Raw genomic sequence first — 25729 nt, 5'->3', positions numbered from 1 at the left:
GTTTTATTCTGCTTTTGAGTTTTAAGTACTTGATGCATAATTTTTGTGAAAGAACTAATGGGTACTTGAGGCTCATCTTATGTTTTATGTATTTTTAGGGCCAGAGGTCTTCGAAGCTCTCTTGACACTTTAGTCAATATAAAATGAGGGACTGTGTCATGGAAAGAAGCAATTGGGAAAATCACTAAACATGCGTATCCTTGACAGTGCTGTAACAAGAGGTATTAAAGTGGCAATCACTGGATGTATAAATGAGCAAAGTGAGTAGGAAAAGTAAAATGATTTGACTGCTGTCTATGGCATTACTGACAGTGATACCAGAATGGCCTGCAGGAATTTGTGTTCTCAAGGGCAAAAATCAACCTTAAAAATTGGAAAAAAATGAGCAAACGAGCACCACAGCTGACTTTTTACACTGGAGAAAATGCATTTCACTAGGAGATTTAAGAAATTCATTGCATTGACTTTGTCAAATAAATGAGTGAGAAATGACTAGATTACAGCAGAGAAAGACCTTTGGGTAAAAAATCCCATGTGCCAATGGGTTTTTTGATCAAGCAGCAGTGGCTGCCAACTGATCCAGAGTCATCCAAATGAGGAATAAGGCCCAAATGTTTCGTGCTGAGTGTGATTAATGCCTGGCACCAACTCCCAAGAGAGATAATAGAGCCATCTCTTTATGTCTGTAAATGAGGTGTCACGTTGTATGTATTTTAGCCAACAACAGGCTATGCTTTTATTCAACACAAGTAATTGGGTTAAATACAGAGGTAACCAGTCAATACAAAATGGTTTGTATTATATGTGACAGTGTAAATGACTGTGTCCCCTCCTGGAACTTAATTCTATGAATTTGTATTCTCTCGTGGTTTCAAAACCAGCTGTTTACCAGTCAGACAGGGAAATAGAGTTAATGAAGGAAGGAGTTCTCCTCATGCTCCCGAGCTACTGTGTAGGCATCTATAAAATGCCAAGGGATACTAATTAATGAAGTAGTAGGAAAAATCCCAAATAGAAAACCTAAGTACTTGGCTGCAGCAGAGACACCTGCGAATGTCAGATTTGATGGTACAAGCAGAGTAGCAAGTGAGTGTAACAACATCCTATTTGAAAATGATAGCTGGTGGCCTTTAAGCAAAATGCAGCTTTGACTCTCAAAGGGAAAAATGATTTTGTTGCTTCTTGATAGCTGACATAATGAAATGAAGATGAGTATGACTCAACCAGTGGAATGGCCGGGAAAAGGGAGGGACTGCCTCCTCCATGAGCAAATACCTGAGCTTGTGAAGAGAGCTCCCAAACATACAGTAACTGCAAGATGAGAAAAACTAAGCAAATACATCAGAAGAACAAAGAAAAACCAAGAAAACGGGGACCTTTTCCATTTTATTGTCTACAGCATTTTTATTAACATCTCTTTCCCATCTACTCTCTATTGTTACACTTTGAGCTTCAATGTCAAAAATCATAGAATGATTTGGGTTGGAAGGGACCTTTAAAGATCTAGTTCGAACCTCCCTGCCTGGATCAGGTTGCTCAAAGCCCCATCCAGCCTGGCTTTGAACACTTCCAGTGATGGAGCATCCACAACTTCTCTGGGCAACCTGTTCCAGTGTCTCACCACCCTCGTAGTAAACAATTTCTGACTCATGGCTAATCTAAATTTATCCTCTTTTAGTTTAAAACCATTGCTTTTTGTCCTGTCACTACAGACCTAATAAAAAGTCTTTTGCGAGCTTTCTTATAAGCCCCTTGCAGGTACTGAAAGGCCACAATAAGGTTTCCCTGGAGCCTTCTCCATGCTGAACCCCAACTCTCTCAGCCTTTCCTCATAGGGGAGGTGCTCCAGCCCTCTGACTGTTTGTGGCCCTCCTTTGGAGCTGATCCCACAGGTGCATGTCTTTCTTGTACTGAGGACTCCAGAGCTGAACACAGTTACTTCAGTTGGGGTCTCACCAGACTGGGGTAGAGGGGGAGAATTAGCTCCCTCAATCTGCTGGTCTGCCAGCATCCCTAAGTCACTCACTGCAGGGCTGCTTCAATCCCTTCATCTCCCAGCTTATATCGATGTGGGATTTCCCCAGCGCATGTGCAGGATCATGCACTTGGTCGTGTTGAACTTCATGAGGTCAAGCCTGCCAAAGTCAAGAAGCTCAGTTGGACTAGATGGTCATAGTAGGTCCCTTCCAAATGAAATATTCTATTCTTTTATTCTTTTCTTTTTAACATCTTGTTACCTACACCACCTCTAGTCCCACTGGCTGGGATGTTTCAAGAGAGTAGCAATGTGTTGCTGGACAACAGCTTCTGTGCCAAAGCTGAAGTGCTTCTACTAAAAGCAGTACGTCCCAGTGACATGAGCCTCATCCTTTGCTATTTACCAAAGGGCCAAACATAGGCATCAAAACAGACTGAGAGAGAAGCTCAGGGTGCCCTGACAGGAGGGCCAGCAGCAGTAGGATTAGATAAGGAGGGATCACAGAGCCTGCCCCTCAGGTGAGCGGACACAGGATGCTCCCTGCTGCCCAAGCAGCCAGTCCTCCTATGCAGAGTGCCTGCTGTGCTGCTGACCAAGCTTTCCCTGTGGTCTTGGTTGTTCCTCACTCCTGCTAGGCCTTAATAAGCTAATTTACTCACAGCCTGAGCACAGAGCATGTTGTGGCATTTGAGGAATCCTGGTCTATAATTACCTAATGGGCTGTAGCAGTGGAAATATCGCTGGGAGATCTGGTCTGAGAAAACAGTGCTGGCACTTTACTGAGAAAGTAACAAAGACAAAACATGGCCATTAAGGTCAAGTCAAGTGAGGTCTGCCCATTAACTTCCCCAGCGCAGGACACCAGCAGGCATCTTGTTATTTGGAACCAGAACCAAAGAGGTGGTCCTGGAGAAGTCTTGATTTCACATTCAAAACCATGGAAGGGACTGTAATGACAAGCAAACTGTGCAAGAGTGTCTGAATTAGTGGGAAGTTGTGCTATGAGTGAAGTCATTAGCTAAGGTTGGAATGGTTTCTGTGCTATAAAGAAGAGTTAGTTACTTGAATAAGGGTATTTCTTGATGCCTTAACATCCTGTTCTCAAATACAGGTGATGGGCTAAATATTTAAAGATAAATTAATACCTTTTACAGAACTGATCTCATCCACAAACTCCAGCTTTGCTGGCTCATGTTTTCGGTAAGTTTTTCCTCCCAGGTCAAACTGAACATTTTTTCTCAGTTTTGTCTTGTCCAGTGAAATTTTTTGGCTGAAGTTTCCTCTTCTCTGGCAGCAGCAGAACTGTTCTTAATGCTTGAACACAATGTGATGCCAGATTACAGTTGATGGCAGATTCAGCCCACCCCACATATGTGCCTCACCCTGCCGTGGGATGTGTAAATGGCAAGTGAAGCAGTTTTTGGACCACCACAGTTTTCAGGCTACTGTGATATGGCAAGTTGTGTTTAGGGTTAGTGTGCTTTTGGATTTAAAACACTGTGCCATTAGCTCTGCCTCAGAGGTTTGGCAGTCAGTCAGCAACAGTACAGTTTCAGCCAACCAGATTTAATCTGTCACTGCATATGTGTCAGAGACCGAAAGAAGAATCTGCAGCTGCAAGAAAATCCTGTTTTAATTTGATTTATTGTCATCTGTGAAAACTCCTTTTTTTTTTTTTTTTTTCCTGAAGTAAATGGATGTTTCATTTTATTAGCTTCCTGCAGTTTGAAATTTTCCACCTATAGAACTATAGAATGGTTTGGGTTGGAAGGGACCTTAAAGCTCATCCAGTTCCAGCCACCTGCCATGGGCAGGGACACCTTCCACTAAAGCAGGTTGTTCCAAGCCCTGTCCAACCTGGCCTTGAACACTGCCAGGAATGGGGCAACCACAGCTTCTCTGGGCAACCTGTTCCAACTAGCTCTGTAGAAATTCCCCTTGTGTGCATCCTGCCTTAGCTGTAGCAGTGCCAAATGTGTTTGTGACTTCCAGTCCATTTTCAGACTTTCTGCTGATTCTCACTTCTTTCTTTTCTAGGCTTTTTCAGTTTCTTTGCGTGTCTGTTGTGCCCACATTTGCCTGCTTTGAAGATCAATTTGAGCAATTCTCCTTTCAGTCTTGTGTCATTGTGCATAATCACACACATTGTTCTCCAGTCCTTGAGGAAAAACAGAAATGTATTTTGATGTTCTAGTTTACTCTGTGACTATTGCGGAGCAAAATGCTAACTGGAGGTCAACTCTTCAAAATATTGCAAGGTTATTGAAGAATTTTGCATTTGAGATGTTACTAATCAGTATTGCCCTTGTTGCTCAAGTGGATCATCAAATGCAAGGCCTTGCATAGATTTTTTTTTTCTACTTGAATAAAAATTGCTGATACAGATTAGGTGTGTTCTTAGTTTTTAGCCTAAGCTTGTGTAGTTAAAGCAATCCTGCATAAATCCTGTTTCTGTGTAGGCAGAAGCACCAAACGCTGGTAGCAAATTTAATCACCTATAAAAGTGGGGATGTGTGACCCCAGGACCTGGACCCAGAAAGGGCCAACTTCTTCTCAAGATTGCACCCATAAGTGTTCCCTTGGCTTTCCTGTTGTTGGTGTTCATAGCTTATGGGCCGTACCCCATCCTCTTTCTTTTGAACCTCTAAAACCTTTCTGAATTTATCTTCCTTAGCTCTGGCTGTGCACATTCCCATTCAACTGAAAACAGACCCAGACTGAGGGGCTATTCCAGCTGATCTTCTCCAGGAGGTAGTCTAAATCTTCTGATGCTTTATGTTTAAAACAGCATGGAGAAGACACTATTTGAGATGAACTTAGTCGTTTTATAATGACAAATTAATATTATTCAGAATCCTCCTTTTGTACCCACAGTTCTTTTGATAAATCTTATGTTGGAGAGGCCTTATATTGGGACCTCCAAATCTTATGTTGGAGTTACAAAAATAATCAATGTACCTTTCGATAAACATTTCAGAAAGGACAAAAAGTGCAGCCCATGGCTCTTACGTGAATCCAAAAGCTGCCACTGGAAAGACAACCTTTTAGTCAGGCTTTTACAGGCTTTTATGACTGGCAGTCTTTTCAGTTCTTCACTGCAAAATTAAAGCAAGTGTTCGAGCACTTCATGAGACAATAGAATAGCTGGCAGATCCCAGAAATTTCATCAGCAGTACATCAGATCAGAATAATGAAACACACACAGTCAGTAAGGCTGTGCTGGCATGGGTGGTTCAAAGCAGAAATCAAACCATGGGGAGGAAAACAAGCAGCAAATATAAAGAGAAATCAGGCATTCACAAAGTGTCACATCTCTAAGATTACTGATCTTCTAATTTTGGGGCTTACAGAAAAAAATGCAGATAGGGAAAAAAATCCAAGTGGTTCCAAAAACATCATGATCTTTTTTTTTTTTTCCAGCTGCCAAATTAACCCGGCTGCAAAAATGGCAACAGCCTCAGTGTGGAAAGAGTGGGAACCAAAATCCAATGTTAAAGTTCCTGGAAGATACTGAGTACCTTTTTTTTTTGCATCATAGAAACCATCTCAGCCTTTTCTTGCTGTGTAGAGGCAGCCTGAAAATTGCCTGAAGATGGCAGAGCCCTGCTGAACAAGGCTAGCTCCTGCAAGCACGTCACTTGCCTTTCATTCTCACCCTCAACGTGAGTCAGATAAACAGCAGTGGGCAGAGCTGTAACAAGGTTGAATGCATCCTGGATAAAATATCAAGGTGCTGACCCTTCTCAGGAGTAGGAATATACCAATACTCTGTGGCTTTAATATATGTGATGGAGAGCAGTGTAAGTATGCTCCCAGAGATGTGCTTGTGAGCAGGAAGGGCTGCGCTTCATTACGTGGTGATGTTTGTGTGTGTAGGGCTGCTGCTCATGATATGCCAGCTGTCCTGAAGACAGCAGCTTTGCGACTCTCTTTACATGTTTGTGCTGTGAAGCTCTCTTTGCATTCCTGGAGACCTGAGGCAGGTATCTCCTGTGAGGCACTTCTGCAGTGGTCCTCCAGTAAGTGATCCAGAGTTTTGAAGGTTGCTGACTATTTGATTGAATTGTTAGAGAAGGCCCAGCTGCCACTTACTACAGTCATGGCTGTTCTCAATCACTGTCATTTTCCAAGGAAGTCTGAGGTTTATTTTAGCAAAATTCAGGAGACTTTTCCTTGTGGTCAGAATTAAAGCACTCATTTTAGATAAGCTTTCAGCCTTTTATCTTGCTTATGTTTAACACTACCTGGCCAAACAGGACAGCTTGGTGACTTCAAAGCCAATTTTCCCCTGGATGAAACTCCAAAGAACCACCCTTAAGTATGCCTTTTATACCTAATTATATCTACCCCATTCTCTCAAGCATTTCCCATCTCCTGTTTTGTTAACTGCAGTGTCCCCTGCAGGCCCTGGGGCATGTGACTTTGATGGGGGAAATTGAAGGAACCTACCTCCAGAGGGCCTTCCAAACTAAATTATCCTATGACTAGGATTCTTACCTGCTGAAAAATCACTCAGTTGCATTTCTGTCACTTTTACTTCAGCAGTTATGACCTCACCAGTGAAATTATCCTCTTATTCCATCTTAACCTTGCACTTGCTCATTGACACAAATTTCAGTCAACAAGGTGAGCTTAAGAAAAATACCGTGGCAGTGTTTTCTTTGCTAATCAGCAAATAAGATCACGATGACTTTCACAGATAATTGGGTCCCTTATGAATATTAATATGTGTTCAATAATTAATTTACATCAAGCAGTCTTCTCAGATTGAAACTCTCCTGCTTGTATTTCTGCAGAGCTTTTAAAGTACCATGAGAAAAACTCTCCAGTTAAGCAACAGAAGCAACAATAAAGTGCCCGCTAAATTTAACAGGTTTTGGATTATATTGTGAACAAAAACTGCAAGAAAATGATGCAATACAGAACAAGTCATAGGTAATTTCACAGCTAAATACCAATCTTGAGCTGTTGCTGGAAGAAACAATGAATTTTCATATCTGCCAAATTTACTACATAAAATTAATGTAATTTGCATTTTTAACTATCCCCTGCTATATTTATAATTATAGATTATCTAGATAACCTTTTATGAACAACTGCACAAATGTCTCCTTTTTCACTTGTTCCCTAGCCTTTTTTTGTTCATGAAAGCCTTATTATAAAGCTGTAGATAAGACCAGCTCCTTTTAGTTCCTTAGAACTACCTAGTAAGAACTTTAGCAGGGAATAGTTAAAAATTCTGATTCTGCACATACTGAGGTGTAATTCTCCTCTTGGGCAGAACTCCTGTGAGATAGAATGAAAGTCATCAGCACTTTCAAAGGACAGCCAGGAGGTGACCATTTCCCTAAATGGCGAGGGTAATTATCCAGGCCCGGGTAAGGCTCCCAGGATGTGGGACACCAAAGTCCAGGTGCCATTATTCTGGAGAAGGTTTAAGTCCAGAGCTCACTTCTCTTTCCTGCCACTTTGCCCAACTGCTGCAGGATATTCTGGTCCCCTCTGAAGTCCTGCTTTGTATGGTATACCTGAATATTCAGCAGGGCAAGGAAAGCAAATGAGTGTGATACTACAGTATGGTCATTAGAGCAGTCAAAAAGTGGGTGTTGTGCCCAACTCTTTTTAGTATTTAAGCATTTTATGGAAAACAGAGTTTAGAACTTCTCCCCTGAACAGCTGGGTGATTACAGTGCTTTCCTAGCCACTTCCAGTGTCCTGGGATAATAACTGGAGAAGAATTAGATCTAGTGAATGCCTCACTTCTGAGCTACTATGGAAAAGAGGCAGACTCTTTCAGCCACAGCTGTAGGGAATCACGTCAGCATATACATCATATTGAATCCTGTGGGTGAAATTGGAGGGGCAAAAATTCATCACCTGAATCTCAGTGGGGTTTCTGTCTAAATTCAAAGTGTCTGGGTGCTGTAATAACATAAATGTTGGTATCAAGGCATGACAAACATCTTCAGGTTTTGGCAACATCGAAGTAGCTGCCACTAATATTCTCTGTTTTAAAAAAGGCACTTATTTGTTTATTACAACCGATAGGACCTGTATTTGGTCAAAAGCACCTAAATTTACATAGAATCACTTGAATCTCAGTTGTGCAACTTCAACATTCTGTAATGTTTTAAAAGGTTGAATTGAGTTCTAATAAATTGATTAATCATTTAATAGTAATAATTTCTCAGATCCTTCTCAAAAGGGAAATTAGGAACCTTAATAAAGAAGAATTCGAAAGTTAAGAAATACATGAAGGTCACATTTGCACAACTCTGAAGTATTGAAGCTTCCTAAAAAAAAAACCAACCCCGAACTAAAATAAAGAACTTTATTGAGTGTAGCTGAGGTAACTTCGGGTTTTTTTCTTCTTAAACCAACACATTCAACGTGTGGAAATCTTTAGTCCAGTCTGCACTACCTAGAACAGCTAGTGTCAAATCTGGGAGCTAGAAGTACAACATTCTCAAGCAGATAATACATCTGCCTCTGATACCACATTTCAGTGGTACTAATTGTATATACTATACTATACTATACAGCAGCTCAGCTGTGTAGTCATACTGTCCTGTTACTAAAATCCCTTTTTTCTTCCTTGTAATTCTATGAAAGAACCACAAAAACACACATTAATTATCCAAGAAACCTGAAGATAAGTCATGAACAATCAAAGGCAGTTCTTGGCTAGGAGATGTTTGTTGACACACAAGCATACAAAGAGCAGAAAGAGAAGAGTGAAAAGAAGAAAATCATATCTTTAGCCAGCTAGGACAGCACTGATGGTTTGCTCATCCCTACAGTTTTTTATTCACAGGAATGAATTCCTGGGAAGGTTGGAGCATAGCAAAGAGATGCCTGGTGAATAGCTTTGGGAATAATATTGTAAGTACACTTCTGCCAAATGGTATCAGCAGTAAGAGAGAGCTAAATTTAAATATCAAAGCCATTAAAATTGACACACACACTGGCTGCTGGCCAGAGAGCTAGGGAAAGCTGTGTTGTTGGGTTTGTTTTTTAATGAGTTCCTTTTTTGGATATCAGTGAGCTTGGTAGCAAGCTGTCTGTCAGGATGTAGCACTATGGAGGCAGTGAGATGCGAAACCCATGTGTGGAAGATCAGCAGTAGATAAGTATTTTAAATGTAGTTGGCACAGAGGTGATCATTACATCCACCTCAGCAGAAGAGGTCACCCAAGGACAGAGAACTGAGGGTAGAGGGGAAAGGGCAGCAGGAAGTTTTGAGGGGTCTGCTCTTTGAGGTGAGAGGCAAAGCTCTGGGGGGAAATGGCTGAGACGAAGTCCAGACTGAAAGAAAGGAGCATTGAAAAGTCATAACATCCAATGTGACAAGGTACCAAAGGACAAACATTGAATAGCAGTGTCAAGGGCAACAGATACATCAGAGGATGAAGATAATGTGCAGGCTCCCTTGGCTAGGAAGTAGACTTTCAGTGATATTACTAGGAGGATATCTGTGGATAGATGAGACTGAAACTGAAATATAGATTGCAGATCCATCTGTTTTATTTCCTTATTGCCACCATGCTCTGTTTCTTCATCTTCTTCTTTTTTGTAGTAGTCTTAGGCAGCCAGAGCTCTAGAATAAGGTGTTCCTGTTTTATTCGTTTGAATAGCAGCAAAGGCCAGAGATGTGAAGGGACACATAGTGGGCCAGGAACATAGGCTTTTTTTTCCTAGGAAAGATAAATCAGTGGGGTAACTGAAGGGTTAATGCACTGAACAGGGGAATAGGGAAGAAATGGCATAGTCAGCAACACGGAAATGGAGAAAACAAAACCCATTGATTATCATATTAACTTGAGGTGAGTGAGCCCAATTAACGTTTGTTACCTTTGCTGGGTTTGTTTATGAAACCTGCAACATTACTACAGAAAGCTGCATGTTAATTTAAAAGAAATCAAGAAGCACAGATAATATCTTTTATTGCTAAAATCAAAGCAGTCACTTACTGGCTCATGTTGATAAGGCCTTGCTAGAGCAGGATAGCACCTTATCCACAGACAGCAAGCTCAAAAAAACCTCTGAAGGAGCCACTCCCTTAAGCATGCCTTCCTATGCCTTAGTTTATTTCGTTTGCATCTCATTTTCTAAGCACTTCTTAATTGATTAACATCTTTCTAAAGACATTAGGGTATAGCTAATACTGGCTATGCAAATTCATTTAATCAAGGTACAACCTGAAGATCATCTGCAAAACACTGAATTTGAGTCAGGTTTTGTAGCCCTGCCTTTCCCTGCTTGCACTCCTGCAAAGCTAAATTCAGCAGTAGGGAAGGACAGAGGGTGAAATGATTTCTAAGAACTCCTCATATACTTCCTAACAGGGTGCAGAATATTTTGTCTCACAGCTTTTGTCTCCTTCCTTAGGGCCAGCATCTCAAGAAACATCAGCAAGTACCAGACTGTTCAGCCAAGAAGAGTCAGACAAGAGCCCATACCAATAATACTGCTGAGAGACCTTGAACCTTCACCTGACTTAATTCTCAGTACTCTCTGCTGCAAAATGGGCATAATTACACTAATCTGCTTTGCAAAACGGCAATGTTTTCATTAGCTAATAAGCCTCAAGTGTTTGGAGGTCACTCTTGGCTCACATAAAAGGAGAGAACGTATATAAAAAGGGAGAGAACACAAAGGCAATGAAGATCTCAGAAGACCTGTTCAGAACGAGAAGTTGCTCTCAAATTAAATGGGTGAGGCTTGTTTACAAAGATATTGGTGGTATGGAAGATTGACACCCAGTCTTCTCTGTGCCTTGCAGGAGCTCGTGCGGTAACCTCCAGGACTCAGGAACAAGCCAGCAGGTGGCTGTAGATGCCAGCAGCTGCCCTGACATGGGAGCCATTCACTCTGCCGGAGGAGACCCGGAGCAGGCTTACTGAAGTGGTTAACACCAGATACCTTTACCAGTAGCCTTATGGCAGAGTCCGATCCTTAGTTGTCTATGCTCCAAATAGGCTCAGCCAAAATCAATTTCCTGTATTCCCATTCTATGCAGTGTTTTGAATCGTAGAATCAGCTAGGTTGGAAAAGACCTTTAAGGTCAAGTCCAGCCACTACCCCAGGACTGCTAAGACCACTACTAAACCATGTCACCGGGGGCCTCATCTGCACAGAACATTTGTGAACATTTCCAGGGATGGTGATTCCACCACTGCCCTGGGCAGCCTGTTCCAATGCCTGAGCACCTATTCAGCAAAGAAATTTTTCCTAATATGCAGTCTAAACCTCCCCTGGCACAGCTTGAGGCCAGTTCTGCTTGTCCTATCACTTGTTACCTGGGAGAAGAGATCAGATGCTTCCTCACTCCATTCTCCATCCTGAGTGGTTTGAAGTCCAGTCTACTCAGACCAGGGAATTTCTACTTCAGAATTGCCTATTACCAAGTAAATGGTTGTTATGCACCAAGTAAAAGGCCATGGCAAATAATACTTATGTTTATGAAGCTCTTTCCCAACCCAAAGAGACAGTATACATGAATTCCTAACTAACCTGAACTCATTCACTTACACCACCGTTTAGTACTCTAATCTTGGCAGGCTCTGGAGCAGAAATGTGGATCCTGCACTCTACCAATCACACTTGCCTTGTTACAGCAATTGGGATTTCAAGGAGAAGTAGCTTGCAAAGCATGCTTTCCAGTCTTGCTGAGTGCGTATCAAAAGGCAGGAGTCTTGCAGATTTTCCTTAGAAAGTGATTGGGCAAGATTTTACATTGGTGTGCTCATTGGACTCCGTGCACTGGGATTTCACAACAAAGTAGTGCTTTGGGGGGGTCTGTCTGCCAGAACTCTCCTGTCAAAGGGTGAAGAAATCACCAGGACCAGTGGAGGCATTAGAGAAGGGAACAGACTGGAGCTTTCCATAGCTGCACAAACCAGCACTAAACTAAGAGAATTACACAAGCATTGCACAAGGGAGGCTTCACTGAAGTGTTGCCTCTGGCTCACATTCCTTTTAAGCTGTTATAAAACTTTAAATATAATTAATAAATAACCAGGCCTCTCAAGCAGAGATGAGTCCAAAGCTCTGCCCCCTGCATGAACCGAGTTTGTTATTTCAGCTCTTGATATAAAAGTACAGCCTATCACCAGGAGACTCTCAGCTGTAGGCTTGCCAGTTGAGGTCAGCCAGACTGGCCAGGCTACGTTACTGCTGCTGCAGATGAAACATAAACCCAGGCAGCTTGAACAGGTGGGGAAGGCTAAATCAGAGACCAGATTCAAAGGCAGGATGAAGGTACCTCCTGCAAACTGCTATTTGGATACAGGGTGAAGAAGGATATATCTTCACTGGAATGGGTTGCCCAAGGAAGTTGTGAATGCTCCATTCTTGGCAGTGTTCAAGGCCAGGCTGGACAGAGCTTTGGGTGACGTGGTTTAGTGTGAGGTGTCCCTGCCCATGGCAGGGGGTTTGGAACTTGATAATCTTAAAGTCCTTTCCAACCCAAACTATTCTATGATTCTACAATTCACCAATAGTAGTGTGCTTTGGTCCTGCTCTCCCTTCCACTTGCAACATCAGCAGTGGCTGAATGCTCTGTGCTCACAGGCCTGGGAGATCAGTGTCGTACTTGCAGGCTTCATCTTGGTGTCCTGCAGCACCAGGAAGGAGGGCCAGGGTGGCCAGGGAAAGGCCAAGGAGTCACTGCAGTGAAGGAAGAGCCCCTCAACTCTGAGCTGCCTGGCAGAAAGGAGTCTTCACTTCTCCCACCATGTCCTCCAGCATTCTTTAAGGGAAAACTCTTTGACAATAGTCTTCCCCCTCTTTCTTCCATTTATCAGCCTTTAAAGCTTTTGGTTGGCTCTAGAATTAAAACATTCTCAAAGAAACTTTCTTAGAACCATGTTAGTGTTACAGTTTGGTATTTTTATCCCCTCACATGCATTTCTAAACTATGAGACATCTGTTCTCTCAGACACTGGTTGCAATTCATTTATTGGTATGACCTGGATTATGGTGTCTCCCTTTGGCTACTGCTGTGAAATATGAATCTCAAGTTTTAAGAACCACTTTTCTCATGTAACAGGCTGTTTAATGGGAGTGTCTGGGCCAGACTGGTCGTGGTTAAAGAGGTATGAGTAGACACAAATACATGAGAGTCAATATATTGTTTATCTTTGCTAATTAGGACTGCTAGTAATTAATCTTCACTGATTTCAGTTGGGAATTTATCGGGTTTTTTATGTTTCTAAAAATCAGATCGCTTTTATCTGAGGGTATAAATAATGGATTTAAGAGCGCAGCTTCTGACAGCTTTGAAAACATTAGCTATGGTTGCTGGTCTGTAGCTGAGACAACATTGACTCAACAATTCCCAGAGCTGGGAAAATCTCTGTGGGTGTCAAATACCACACAGAAGGTTAAAGAATGAATATCATAACTGCATGCTTTATATTGCAGTACTTTTCTTGGTTATTGCAGACTAACAAATTCAAAGCATGAGACAAAGAACCAAGTACCAAATATTCAGCAGCCGGATGCTTGCAGGTAGGGATGAAGAACAGGAATATTACTATAGCTTTATAAAATGTTTGGCTGCTATAAAGTAATAATTAATACCAGGTCTTGTTTAGATTTGTAAATTAATGATGCATGACAAATTGCAGCTCAAAGCTGACCCAAGGAGTGCATTAAAATTAACTGTGAAACGTTTTCCAGGATTATCACAGAAGATAAAGCCCACAGAGTACATTATGTGGATCTTTTGTGACCTCTGCTTGATGATCCATGATTTCAAGAGTAACTCTTGTAGCAATATGTTCTTTTAATAAATTAATTTAATATTTAACAGTGTGTAAAATGATGAAAGGCACCTTATAATCCCCTAAGAACCTACTTGCAAACTTTGGCTTTGAATTTGGAAATGTGAGGATACTAAAATTTCAGATTTTACCTAAGAAGGCAGATACAGTAAAAGTCAAGAAGACTAGATGAAGAACAGTCAGAAGCAGTAAGCAGGTTTTATACCAGGGGTGATGATGTAGTTACTCAGCTAATAGATTAACATATCATGAGACAATAGACATGGTTGTTGCAGATTTTCCTTGTCTTCATTACAGATGTGATTTAAGTGTCATTGTTGACTCATATCCTGCATCCAGTGAGCAGGCTGGGGGTACACAAGGAGTTGGGAGGGGACACAACTGGCGCAGCTGACCCCAACTGACCCAAGGGATGTTCCATACCATGTGGCATCATTCTCAGCAGATAGAGCTGGGGAGAGAAGAAGGAAGGGGAGGATGTTCAGAGTGATTGCGTTTGTCTTCCCAAGTAAGCATTACACATGATGAAGCACAGCTGGCCTGGAGGTGGCTGAACACTTTACTGCTGATGGCAAGTAGAGAGTGGATTCCTTGTGTTGCTTTGCTTGTGTGCAGGGCTTTATTAAACTGCCTTTATCTCAGCCCATGCTTTTAGTCATTTTTTACTCTTTTACTTTTCTGATTATTTTTTTTTTACTCTTTAACTCTTCTGATTTTCTCTCCCATCCCACAAGAGGGGCAGTGCATGAGTGGCTGTGTGGGGCTGAGTTGCCAGCTGGGGTTAAATGACAGCAATAGCCCGCAAGGATTATTATTCTCTTGGTCTTTTTGCACTCTCTGTAATTTTGTATCTTAAAAGGAAACACCATTAAACAGCAATCTTCAGGGAACTGAGTCTGACTGGGGAATTGAGACACATGAGTTTTCTTCTCACCACTCCCACTGACTTCTTGGCTGGCAGAGTGTGTCCTTCACTTCTCTGTCTATGAGCTTCCCAGTTGTTTTATAGAGCTATAAAATGGTTTGGGTTAGAAGGGACCTTAAAGACCATTCAGTTCCAACCCCCAGCCATGGGCAGGGACAGCTTCCACTAGGCCAGGTTGCTCAAAACCCCAACCAACCTGGCCTTGGAACACTGCCAGGGATGGAGCAGCCACAGCTTCTCTGGACAGCCTGTGCCAGCTCCTCACCACCCTTATGGTAAAGAACTTCCTTCTATCTAATCGAAATCTCCCTTCTTTCAGTTTTAAGCCATTTCCCCTTGTCCTGTCACTCTTGTAAAAAGTCATCCAGCTTTCTTGCAGGCCCCCTTTAGGTACCCAGAGCCTTCTCTTCTCCAGAGCCTTCTCTTCTCCACCCCAGCTCTCCCAGCTTGTCTTTACAGCCCTTTGATGCATAGCAGCATTTAAGCTGAGCTCCAGATGGAGGTGACTTACTGGCTGGAGTGGCTGGAATTCCTTTGTTTTGCTCTTCAGGTGCTCTCCTGCTGATCTGCTATCCCTCTCCAGGCACTGCCATCAAATTGGTAGGAGTGGGATGTTTTGAGGTTCCCCTCTCCTGGCAACTTTAGTTGAAAGCCCTCTTCAGCAGCTTGGCAAGCCTGTGAGTGAAGATGCTCTTCCCCTTCTCTGACAGATGGTCCCATCGCATTGATTTCCATTTAAGTGTTCTTTATGATCTGAGCGTACCAGTGGAAAACACTTCATAAGAGCAAGATCTTATCACTTGATGACTCGTGATATCATTCATGCGTTTTAACTTTGGTGTCTATCCAAGCAGGTGTTTTATCTGTTTTATGAACAACCTTCATGATTAGAATTAATTCACTATTTGCATGTCACTTGTAACAAGAAAAAAACCTATGGAGTTAATATTCATACAGATACTACTGTAAAATCGAGGAAGTCTTTTAAATCATCACGGACATCAAAACTGAGTTGTACTACAGATCTATAGGTATTCTGCCTGCTCAGACATAGAAATGTACTGCATGACAAAGGCTTCTTCCCCCCTTACAAAGAAGAAATAATGTAATAAAATGTGAAGAGGTTTGTCCACATTATGTCATACCTGGTATCAAAAAAAGCAGATGATGTAACCTCGGGCATTTTCACTCACACCTCAGCTGTTGATCAGTACCAAACACAGAAGACTGGCTTTGATACATCAGGAAGCCGAGCCAATGCTGCAGTCTTTTATGAGAGCACCTCATCTCACTGGCTAATTAGAGACACTCGAAATTGTATTCAGTCTGAAGGCCAACAGCAGCTGGTGTATTCAAACCTGTATGAAGCAGCTCTCATGTACATAACTGCCACAACTGAGAACTGACACACTCCATGGCAAAATGAGTCTCTGAGGTGTGAGTGCTTTTTGAGCTGGTGCTGCAATGTGCTGGTTTAGGGGAGCCTCTGAGGGTTACTGGGAGCAATAAAAAGAGAGTAATGGCAATTTATGCAGAAAAAAGTGTGACAATGAGACTTCAGTCCTTACAAAAGCGTGTTTTGCTCTGCAGCTACTCAGCAAAGCCATTTCTGTTCTGCATTGCCTTGCACCTTGTAGGCTGGGACAAATTGTCAGCCTGCCTTTGGTATGAGGATGTCTTCTAGATAAACAAAGAAATACTTCTTGTGTTCCTTCCACTCTCCTTCAGTGTCCATCCTGCCTGTGCAGTGTTACTGTGTAATCTTGTCTACTGCTGGTTATTCAGGTAATGTGGATATTTACAGTTTGTCATTACAGATGTATGAGATTAGATATTATAAAGACATAACTTCTCTTACACCATCAAACACTGATTTGTAGCAGCCTTATTGTTTTCCACTGCTGATTAGCTTTTGATGAGATGTGGTAACAGTGCTGGCTTACACAACCTACCTGAATCCTCTTGCCTTTGCTTTGAGATTTGCCTGTGTTGTTGAGAGCAGAATTAGGCCGATTATTTACTAGCTTTCTAAATACAGTGTAGCTTCTCATGCCTTGGAACTGAAAGAAACAGCACAAGAAGATGTGAGATTTCTGAATCATTCAAAATTGAAAGGCAAATCATTTTCTTTTAATTTGGGCTTGGGTTGCTACTAGCTTTTGGTTTTTCTATCAGCCCAAAACACTGACTACTCCTGTGATACCATGTCTCTGTGAATGAAAAGGCTAAAAATTCACTAATGTAACTAACTGTGCTTGTAGTTAAGAGCATGTATAAAGTCATTCACCTCAAAATATCTTTAGCCACTTTTATATTTATATCTCTTAGAATGCAGCTCTTGTAACTATTAAGATATATGTATGAGTTCATAGTGAAGAACTGTGTGAAGAGTATAATTATGTGTTCATCATTAACCCAGATCTTAACTCTAAGGAAAAAAAGATTTCTTATATAAGAAATAGAGGAACAAAAAAGACTATTGGGTCTATTCTATTAAAGCTCAATCCATTCAGAAAACATTTCCCTGCGGTCAGAATCTAATTGCTTTCTGAATAACCATTATGTATTCGCCTTTGCCCACTGGGCCATTCCTAACGTGACATTCTTTAGAGGGGAAAAAATGACATCCAGCTGTCTGGTTTGAATTTGGTTTTTGCTAGCATATACCAGTATTTCATCCAAGAAGCTGAATTAGAAGAAAATTGAGTAACAAAAGCAGTAACTGAAGCTAAGTGTAAGAATTAACACTTGCCATGTTACCTTAGTTTATACTCTTTCTGTGAGTTGTGACGCAGGATTTCATTGTTTGACCACATGCTGTATTTCCCATATGATGCTTGCTTTGCTCAGTGCAAAAGAGGGATGATATCTGCTGAATGATCAGCTTCAACAGTTTTACTGTGCAGCTTCAGACCATGTTCCAGTGTGTTCTGTTCAATACTACATTGAAGTCACAAATGTTCATTTCCCCTCAGGCTCCTATGTGGTCCTCAAAACTATTGCTAATATTATTGAATTAATTTTCAAACCTTTCTGGAGATGTGTAATTCATTGCTTTACTAAGGCAGAGCTGAAGCCCAGATAAATGAATATCAAAGATCTCCAGTTGTTTTGGATTTCCACTCTGAGGCCACGAAAAAACTAAGTTTCTTTGCATTACTTTCCATCTGCTGTAGCTAACATATTACCATGGACAGAAACCAGAGATGAGCTGAAAAGTGGTAAATTGTCCTTCCAGTACAGCCCCACCACAGCTGCTTTTCTTTACATAGTCCCATTCTGTCTGAACCCTTCCATCTGCCTTCCTAGTCGCATAAATACTATTTTCCTTGACTGACAAGTCCAAGCCATCCTACTGGTGTTCTGGCCTCCCTTCTGCTCAGTCTCCTCTAATTGAACATCCAAGGATATGTCTGAAGTAATTGCCAGGAAAAACTATGCTGCTAACAGTGTAGGAAGGGAAGTATCCCTGTATCAAGACTGCAGTTGTGGCAATCTGAAGATCCCAATGTTTGGATGGTAGCTGGTATCATTTGTATGGGAGGCATGAGGGAGACATGAAGCAGCAGCAGAAATAGCAAGTGTAAAGTGAAGAGGTGACTAGTGGTGTAGTCAGGCCAGGAGTGGTTCTGGAAGAAGGCAAGAACTGCAGTGTTTGGTTTTATTTGGTTTTGTACCCTTAGTCTGAGGCTCAATGAAATAGAGCAGAGCGGGTATGCAGGTGCAGTCACAATGCTATGCAGATATAGCAGTAACTGTGTTGTGACCCTTGAGCCACACACAGCTTTCCAGCAGCTCCTGTGTAACTCGTGTTACGCAGTGGCTAGGGCCAGCACAGCCTCATTGACCTCATCTGTGGGAGGAAGCAAGCCTTCAGCTGCTGAGGGTGGTATCATCAAATCATCAGGAGGGCACCTGGGTACGCAGCAGGTTGGTCTCTCAAGGAAGGGGTGAGGTCCTTGGAACCTCTCTTTTCTTTTCCAGGCAAAATCTGTTGGAATTCCCCAACAGTGTCTTCATATTGCTGATGGAGACAGTTTCTCAACAGACGCCTGAGTAGTAAGATCGGGACGTTTGGGTTCCCTGGAACTGGATGGAAGACAGGCTGTGGTGGAGGTGGCTGTGTTTTTCATTTTCACTCCTGAATGTCCAACCATTGTACCCAATCTGATAGCTGCTGAGGTCATTTGTTTTTCATCTCCATGTATGTTCTAAGGCTGTGGCTCCCCACTTGCAAGTAGAAGCTGTGCCCTGTTGGATGAGACTAGTGTGTGGGCTCTGAGATTGCTGTTCAACTCGCAAAGGCTCCCAAGAAGAGGTTTATGCTGGTTTTGGCCAACTACAGGAGAACAGGCAGTGCACAATGCAACATACGCAATGCAACATACTGATTACTCCTGCCACATTCATCTGCAAACGTGTTTGATAAAAAAGAACTGTCCAAGTGAGGGAGTTTTATTGAACCAGGGCATGTCATGATATGTGCATGATGTTTGAGATGTAATACCAGGTGCAGTACAGACCTTAGCATCTCATCAAATTGAAGTCTGGGTTGCACTAAAGCACTAAGCTTAGCCTCAGAAGTACAGGTAAATAAATAAAAGGGCTATTTTATGATAGCATTTAGTGGCCTCCTTTCTTTCTCTTGAAATAATTTATATGTTTCCTTATAACAAATTTTTTCATCTGAAATGTAAGCAGTTGCAAGGATATGGTATGTAAAAACGTCAGCAGGAAATGGACCTTTTTGACACTTCTAAATAACCGTGCTAACTTTAAATCTATTTTTTCTGAAAATATAGGTCTAAGTTTAAATACTGGCTCCAGGCAAACTGTTTGAATTGTTCAGCTATCTAAAAATACACTTAAAAGCTGCATGCGAGGAGACAAGAAGCTGATGTAGAAGGAAAGGAAGAGACAGAATGTCAGGGCCTTCGGGAAGCTGTAGCACAAAGACTTCACAGATGTTCTTTTCAAAGAACCCCTCCTCTGCCTGCTCTTGGTGCAGATATTTGTGTGGAAGGAGCGTGCTGAAGTTACATAAAGAGAAGTGAGCTAAAAATAAAACTTTATGACCAGGAGGCCTAGAGGCAATGCAGACCAGAAAGATATCAAATATTAGAATTAGAGAAGGGATTTTCTTCCTTCGATATTTCCAGTAAGCGGCTAGGGGCAAAATACCCCAGTGCTGTTTGACATAGCCTCTAAGCACAGAAGACCTTGCAAGCTCTTTAGATTTTAACTTGCAAACATGAGATAGCAGACAGTAGCAAGACTTGTTTTCTTGGGTGCTGGGTCTGCCAGATAAGGAACTGAGGGAGATAAAGCAGAAGATCGCAGCAGTGACCGAAGGGGCAGTGCTGATGAAATGGGCCCTTGAATTTTGTTCTCTGAGGCGAAGAAGATTTTGCAAGGCCGATCACCTGATTCCTTGCTCCATGCAATCTCTTTTCATTCAGTCACCGGAGGATGGAGATAGTTTATGTTTCTTTGTAAATGGCTTAGAAAAATTTCTGCCCTGCCTTTAATTGGGTTACCATCCTGTCTTCCCCTGCTGTTCTGCATGAAATGTTGCTTTGTGACATACATTTCCTCTTCCTTTCTGCACAAAAGCAAAAGATGAAGATCAAGTTATTTCTGAATAACAATGTCTAGACTCTATCACTGGACTCCATCCAAGAATGTTTAAACAGGTCATAGCTTAAACTGGTGTAAACTGGCACAGCTGCACTGGCTTTGTTCTAGTTATTCTGACTAACGCAGGTGAGGATGTAGCACGTGTTAACATGCGCCTTTCTTGGTCTTTCTGCTCTGACAAAGATTTCTCTGAGTTATACTTGGGCTTATTCATTTTGGGGCATACATAGTGATGGTTTAAAGTGAGGAATTATGAATAGGCTTTAAAGGCATGACCCAGTGTCTAGACTACTGCTTGCACTGAGTCTTCACGTTTTCATGTAGGCATTGTTTTTGTACCTTTTCTATTGTTTTACTCCTATTCCTACCCGTGTCTTGGACTGTGTGCTCATTTTATGTGCAACTTAAGGAATGCACATAGGAGTGGCTCAGGACTGCAAAGAGATAGCTGCAAGTACACCACGTTACTTCTTCTTTGCGTCTTCTGTATTCTTCCTTCTTCCTCCTCTCACCATCTTCAACAACCTTTGGTTTGGGGACAACAGCATCAGCAAGGAGTTATGAATCATCCAATCTGGGAAGAAGTACTTCAGCTGCTTTTCATAATCACTTGTTCTCTCATCACTAACTACAGAAGAAACAAAATACTGTCAAGGTTTACCGCCACATGCTTGTAAACAATCTGGTCTTGCTGTTTGTCTGCTGTTGAAATAATAAGGTACATATCAGTATGCAGAGGGATGGGCCCAGCCCCTTTGCCCTGAGTTTTACAATGACTCTTCTCATCTTAATACATGCTCATGGCTGGCTCTGTGCAGGTCTCGGCACGCAGCGCTTCATCACAACTTTGTTAACTCCGCTTCAGTTGGAGGAAGAAATCCTTTCCTTGTTGGCTTTGGAAAGATTTTGGGTTCTGTTTGAACGTATTTCATAATAAAACAAAAATGTAAAGGGGCTGAAACAAAACTGTTGCTGACACAGAGCTGAAAAGGCGTGTGTTATCTCAGGATACCTAAAGGCACTTTGTTCACAAAGACACAAAACGCAGATTTCTTAATCCTGGTTGTGTTCCAGATGATGGCCCTGGTTAAGCAATTGAGTGTATTTTAACTCTGCAAACTGCTGAAAATGCAGGAAATAAAGAGCAAAACCAGCACGGGCCAGCAGTTGCCTGGATGCGTGGGGTATGATGTGGGAAAGGCCCACTTTGAATGACTGCTTGGGAGCTAGAAGCCGAACGCTGCAGGGTGGCACGTGCACTGTGCAAGGCTGTAGGAGTAGTCCATGTTGTCCACTTGCTGCTGGTCAGCACAGATGTGAGGCAGAGAAAGAGATGGTCAGATAACCATTGCCTGGGCAATTTTGGTTAACCAGGTTTCTCCCTCTTTTTAATGCCTAATTTAGCAAAACAGCTTCTGAGGGGCAAGCCATCCCCAGAAAAGCTTGCTTCTGTATTAATGGGTTTAGGGGTTTTGCCATTTGCCTACTTTAACTCTTAATGGAAGGAGAAATGTTGTTTGGAGAGCTAGTGATCATTCAGATAGTTTGAGTTAATACTTCTGACCCCAAATGAGCCTTGTGCAGGCAGGGAAATGATGATTCCCTCCTTCTATGCTTCCCTATAGCCTAATAGATAATGTGATGGACCTAAGGGTGGTTTTTAAAAATGTCTATAAATGATAATGCCTGGAAAAGGGAATCTGAGACATGGTCTGAAGTTTAACTGCTGATACCTTTATAGCAATGTATTTAAAAGATTCTGAGTCCACTCTGTTCCCCATCAACCACCACCGCTGCCAGATCACCCTCTTCTTGTCAAAGCACTAACTGTTAGAAGGTATTTGCTCGCAGACCATGACCCTGACTTGGCTTTTCTCTCCTTGCTGTATCTCAGGAGTCCTCACTCTTCCCTGGTGCCACCACACAGTGTCTATAGGAGGGCAGAACCTGCACCTCGCTGTGCATCACCCTGCTTGAACTCCATACCCTCACTGCAGCTGGGCCTGCCCAGTCTTGCTGCTGCCAGCCTACTCACCTTGCCTTTGTCCCAGTCCTCTCCTCCCCTATCTCTGAGCTTCTTCTGTCACGCGTACACCTACTCAGGCTCGCTGGCTGCAACACTCTGTGTTTTATAGTTGGGACCTTGAGACTTGGGTTTCTCCAGGGCTTTCCCAGAGGGGGAAAAATGGATGTGTGGGACTTCCGGTGACCCGGGAGAAGCAGGAAGAAGGGCCTGGACCTTCTCCAGCAGGCAGAAGCCCTCTGCACCCCGGCTGTCAGGGAAGGGCAACTCGTATGGCACCGGTTCAGCGGCTGCTGCATGCTCCTTTGAGCCCAACAGCCTGCACGCTGACACGAACAAAACCAAAGGAAACCTTTGAATTGCCCTGCTTGCCCCTGCAGGCTGTAATTTCTCCCGATGGTCCAGCTCACTTCTATCTGCAAGCAGCCCCTTGTCTTCTGGTACTAAAGGATCAGGGAGTGTTTTGCTTTAGCTGGATAAAAATCAAGCATTTGAGGCCATCCGTTGTATAATTCAAGCTGTGGCTCCTGCCATATTTTTCAGAGTAACTCAGTTAATTACTTATTGACTCTTACTTAGCAACCTGTGAGCTCTTCATGAGTAGATTTCATTTTTCTGAACCCTGGTTTTTGGGGGGTTTGTGGGATTTTTTACATTTTTATTCATTATTTTCCCAAATCTCTCCTTGATGTTTGTGGAAAATAGATTGCAAACGTTTAGCGATCAACATTTAAGTTGTTCCTATCGAATATATAGAGCTACACCGGACTTAAATTCCACCTAATCCTGACCTAAAACACTTAAATTTGAGCCTTTATTCAGGCTGTTCGTGTGCCCTCAAATGTCAAGTGAAAACCAACTGATGGTTGAAAATGGTGGCATTAAGTTGTCTGGGAGCCCAGGTCAGTTGCTCCTGTTCATCCCCAGAGTCAAATGCACTCATATCTATGTCTAATGTACCTGGGCAGCAGTGTGATTTGGGGAAAAGGAGGAAGATCCTTCCCTTTAGCCTAATGGCAACCAGAAAGGGTACAAGCCCAGAGCTCGCACTTCCTTGAAGAGTATCTTAGCTATACACTGGGAACGCCAGTTTTCAGGCAGTTGCTTTGGCAGGATGCTGGGTTTTGGTTTTGTAGTATTCTGCAATATAGAGGGAGAACTTTCTGTGGATGTTCCTGACAAACAAATCCGTGTGCAAGAACATCCTTAGCAAGTAAAAACATCTTCTGTTGTGGAGACTGAGTGTTAAAGATGTGGTCAGAAATGCCAGCGTTTAAGTGAGGCAGTTTCAAACAACTCTGTAGTTGTTCTCTGGAGTCAGGTCAAGCAATGAGCTCTGAAGTAGTATAATGAACTATTGGTCCATGTTTGTAGTTGAATACCAGCTGCTGGATTTCCTTGGAAAAACAGAGCTCTTTCCTATGTGTTTTTAGTATTTGTCTATTTCCTATGGAGGCATTCCTTCACTGTACTTTGCCGTAATCTCAGATTAGGTTTGTGACCAGGAATTAGCATGAATGCTTTCACTGGTCACATATTCAAAGACCAAGGAGGAGACCTGATTTGCATGCATGGTAGGTGTTTATGTGCTTACACTGGCTTATGGAGATGTGCTTGACTTAGAAAACTTCCTTTAGAGAAGGACAGTCACCACTGGGTACTCAGTATTGTGGAGAGTGAGGTGGAGCTGGTCTCACAACTGCTTTTCTTATTCCTCCCAGGACTGGAAAGGGATCATTCTCTACCCAGCTGCAATGGGATTGTAAAAGCACTGTGTGCTCTGTTTGCCTCCCTGCTCTTGCAAGGAGCCTCCCTGGTTGCTCTCTAGTTCTTTCTACTGTTTGTGCAGCTCCTGACATAATGGGATGTGGGTCTGTAGTCAATACTCCTAGTCAATATGATACTATGTAGGTACCAAAGATGGATCTTCTCATCATCCTGCATCAGGAATAGCTTGTTACTGCACTGGCACACTGTGTGTGTTGAAAGAGTTGGATCTGGGAAGTGATTCTGTTGGGTATTACGTGAAATTGTACAAGAGTTTTATAGCAAAGTCTGTAAAGTATAATGGGGGGGGGGGGGGGGAAGCTGTATCCTGAGCTGACCACTCTATTCTCAGTATTTTTGTGTGTTCTAGATGGAATTCTATATGGTTCGAAGTGTAATTCTTTTTGCTTCAGTTTCTTAAGCTTCATTTCTGCCTGTACTTTCTCAGCAAAGTAATTGCCTCAAACCTCTTCTAACACACATAGAAAACGTGATTTTATAGGCACTGCCCATTGCTAGCTAAAAGCCAGGGTATGAAGGAGTGGAGCTTGGTGGGATTTTTGAAAGGTAACTAACACCAAATTGCCACGGAAACGGATAGGATTTAAACAATTGAATAATATCTCCCAATATCTATCTCCTTTTGCAGTGAGCTCAATGCTTCTTAAAAACCTGGCCCATCACCTCTGTGCAGTGCCATCGTATTCTTCCATAAGGGTATTTCCCTTCCTGGCACAAAGGCGGTTGCTGGCCTCATCAGAAGAGCAGCACAGTAAGAAGGAGCTGCACTGCAACATCTGCACTGGATTGTGTTATTTCCAAGCTTCCAGTTTGGAGACATCAGTGGGATGAAAGGCATTGAAACCTCTCCCTGGCGCTTACTCCCTGATTGCAGTGATAAGGTTTCTGGTTGCAAGGAAAGCAAGATGGTTTCTTGAGGGGAAATTGCAGAGGTTAATGCCTCCCACTCCTCTGCTCTCTGCAAGTTTGGGATTCTGTGATTTCATACAATAGGAAGATGATCCCATTCCCTCCAAGATAAGCCATCATGGTGGGCAGCACATGGGCGTAGGAGGTGAAGGCACAGTTTTGGCTGGTGTCCTTTGGCAAGCCTCTCTAGGAGACCTCCCACTGCAGCAGGCAAAGGCTGGAAACAACCCATTAGACCCTTGCCTGTGTTTCCACTCCTGCTGGAGTGCAAATTCCTTTTGCGCTGACCCAGGATAAACACACCTGTGTTCTCTTCGTGCCTTAGCATTTTATTTTGCACCAGTGAATAACAGCAAAACAGCAGAGCGAGCTTTGTGGTGCAGGAAGCTGACAGTTATTAAAAGTAAATTTCACAAGGAGGCACGAGGGAGGAAGGGGAATTCTGACGAATCCCTGATATGTATGGAATGTTGTTTTTACATGGGAATAAAGCGGAGTTCAGAGATTCTTCAATTACATTTTAGGAGTTCTTTATTTGAAAATAATTGCCTGTAGTTGCTTTATTTCTCCCGAGCCAGGGCAGTTCTGATTGACGTGACTGGAGCAAACAGGGTTGCATAAGTCTGCAGAGGTTTCCTGGTACGCTGGCCAGCTACAGGCTTTGTAGTGATGCTTATCGTAAC

General features: G+C 42.5%; 2 long non-coding RNA genes across 2 annotated transcripts; both read right to left on the bottom strand.

Moving 5' to 3' along the window:
• Positions 1-9480: 9480 nt before the first annotated feature.
• On the bottom strand, positions 9481-11727 carry LOC136009436 (uncharacterized). The gene is made up of 3 exons (XR_010610559.1): positions 11586-11727; positions 11278-11375; positions 9481-9672 (listed from the first exon to the last, which is right to left on the bottom strand). It is a non-coding gene; the product is annotated as an uncharacterized LOC136009436 (long non-coding RNA).
• A 2077-nt stretch (positions 11728-13804) lies between these two features.
• Positions 13805-22426, bottom strand: LOC136009435 (uncharacterized). The gene is made up of 4 exons (XR_010610558.1): positions 22362-22426; positions 16642-16749; positions 15201-15442; positions 13805-14215 (listed from the first exon to the last, which is right to left on the bottom strand). It is a non-coding gene; the product is annotated as an uncharacterized LOC136009435 (long non-coding RNA).
• Between the last annotated feature and the right edge of the window lie 3303 nt (positions 22427-25729).

The sequence above is a fragment of the Lathamus discolor genome, chromosome 2 (genome assembly GCF_037157495.1).
Source record: "Lathamus discolor isolate bLatDis1 chromosome 2, bLatDis1.hap1, whole genome shotgun sequence".
In the NCBI taxonomy this organism is placed as follows: domain Eukaryota; kingdom Metazoa; phylum Chordata; class Aves; order Psittaciformes; family Psittacidae; genus Lathamus; species Lathamus discolor.
Note: the sequence above shows the minus strand (reverse complement) of the source record. Positions and strands in the feature narration are given on the sequence as shown.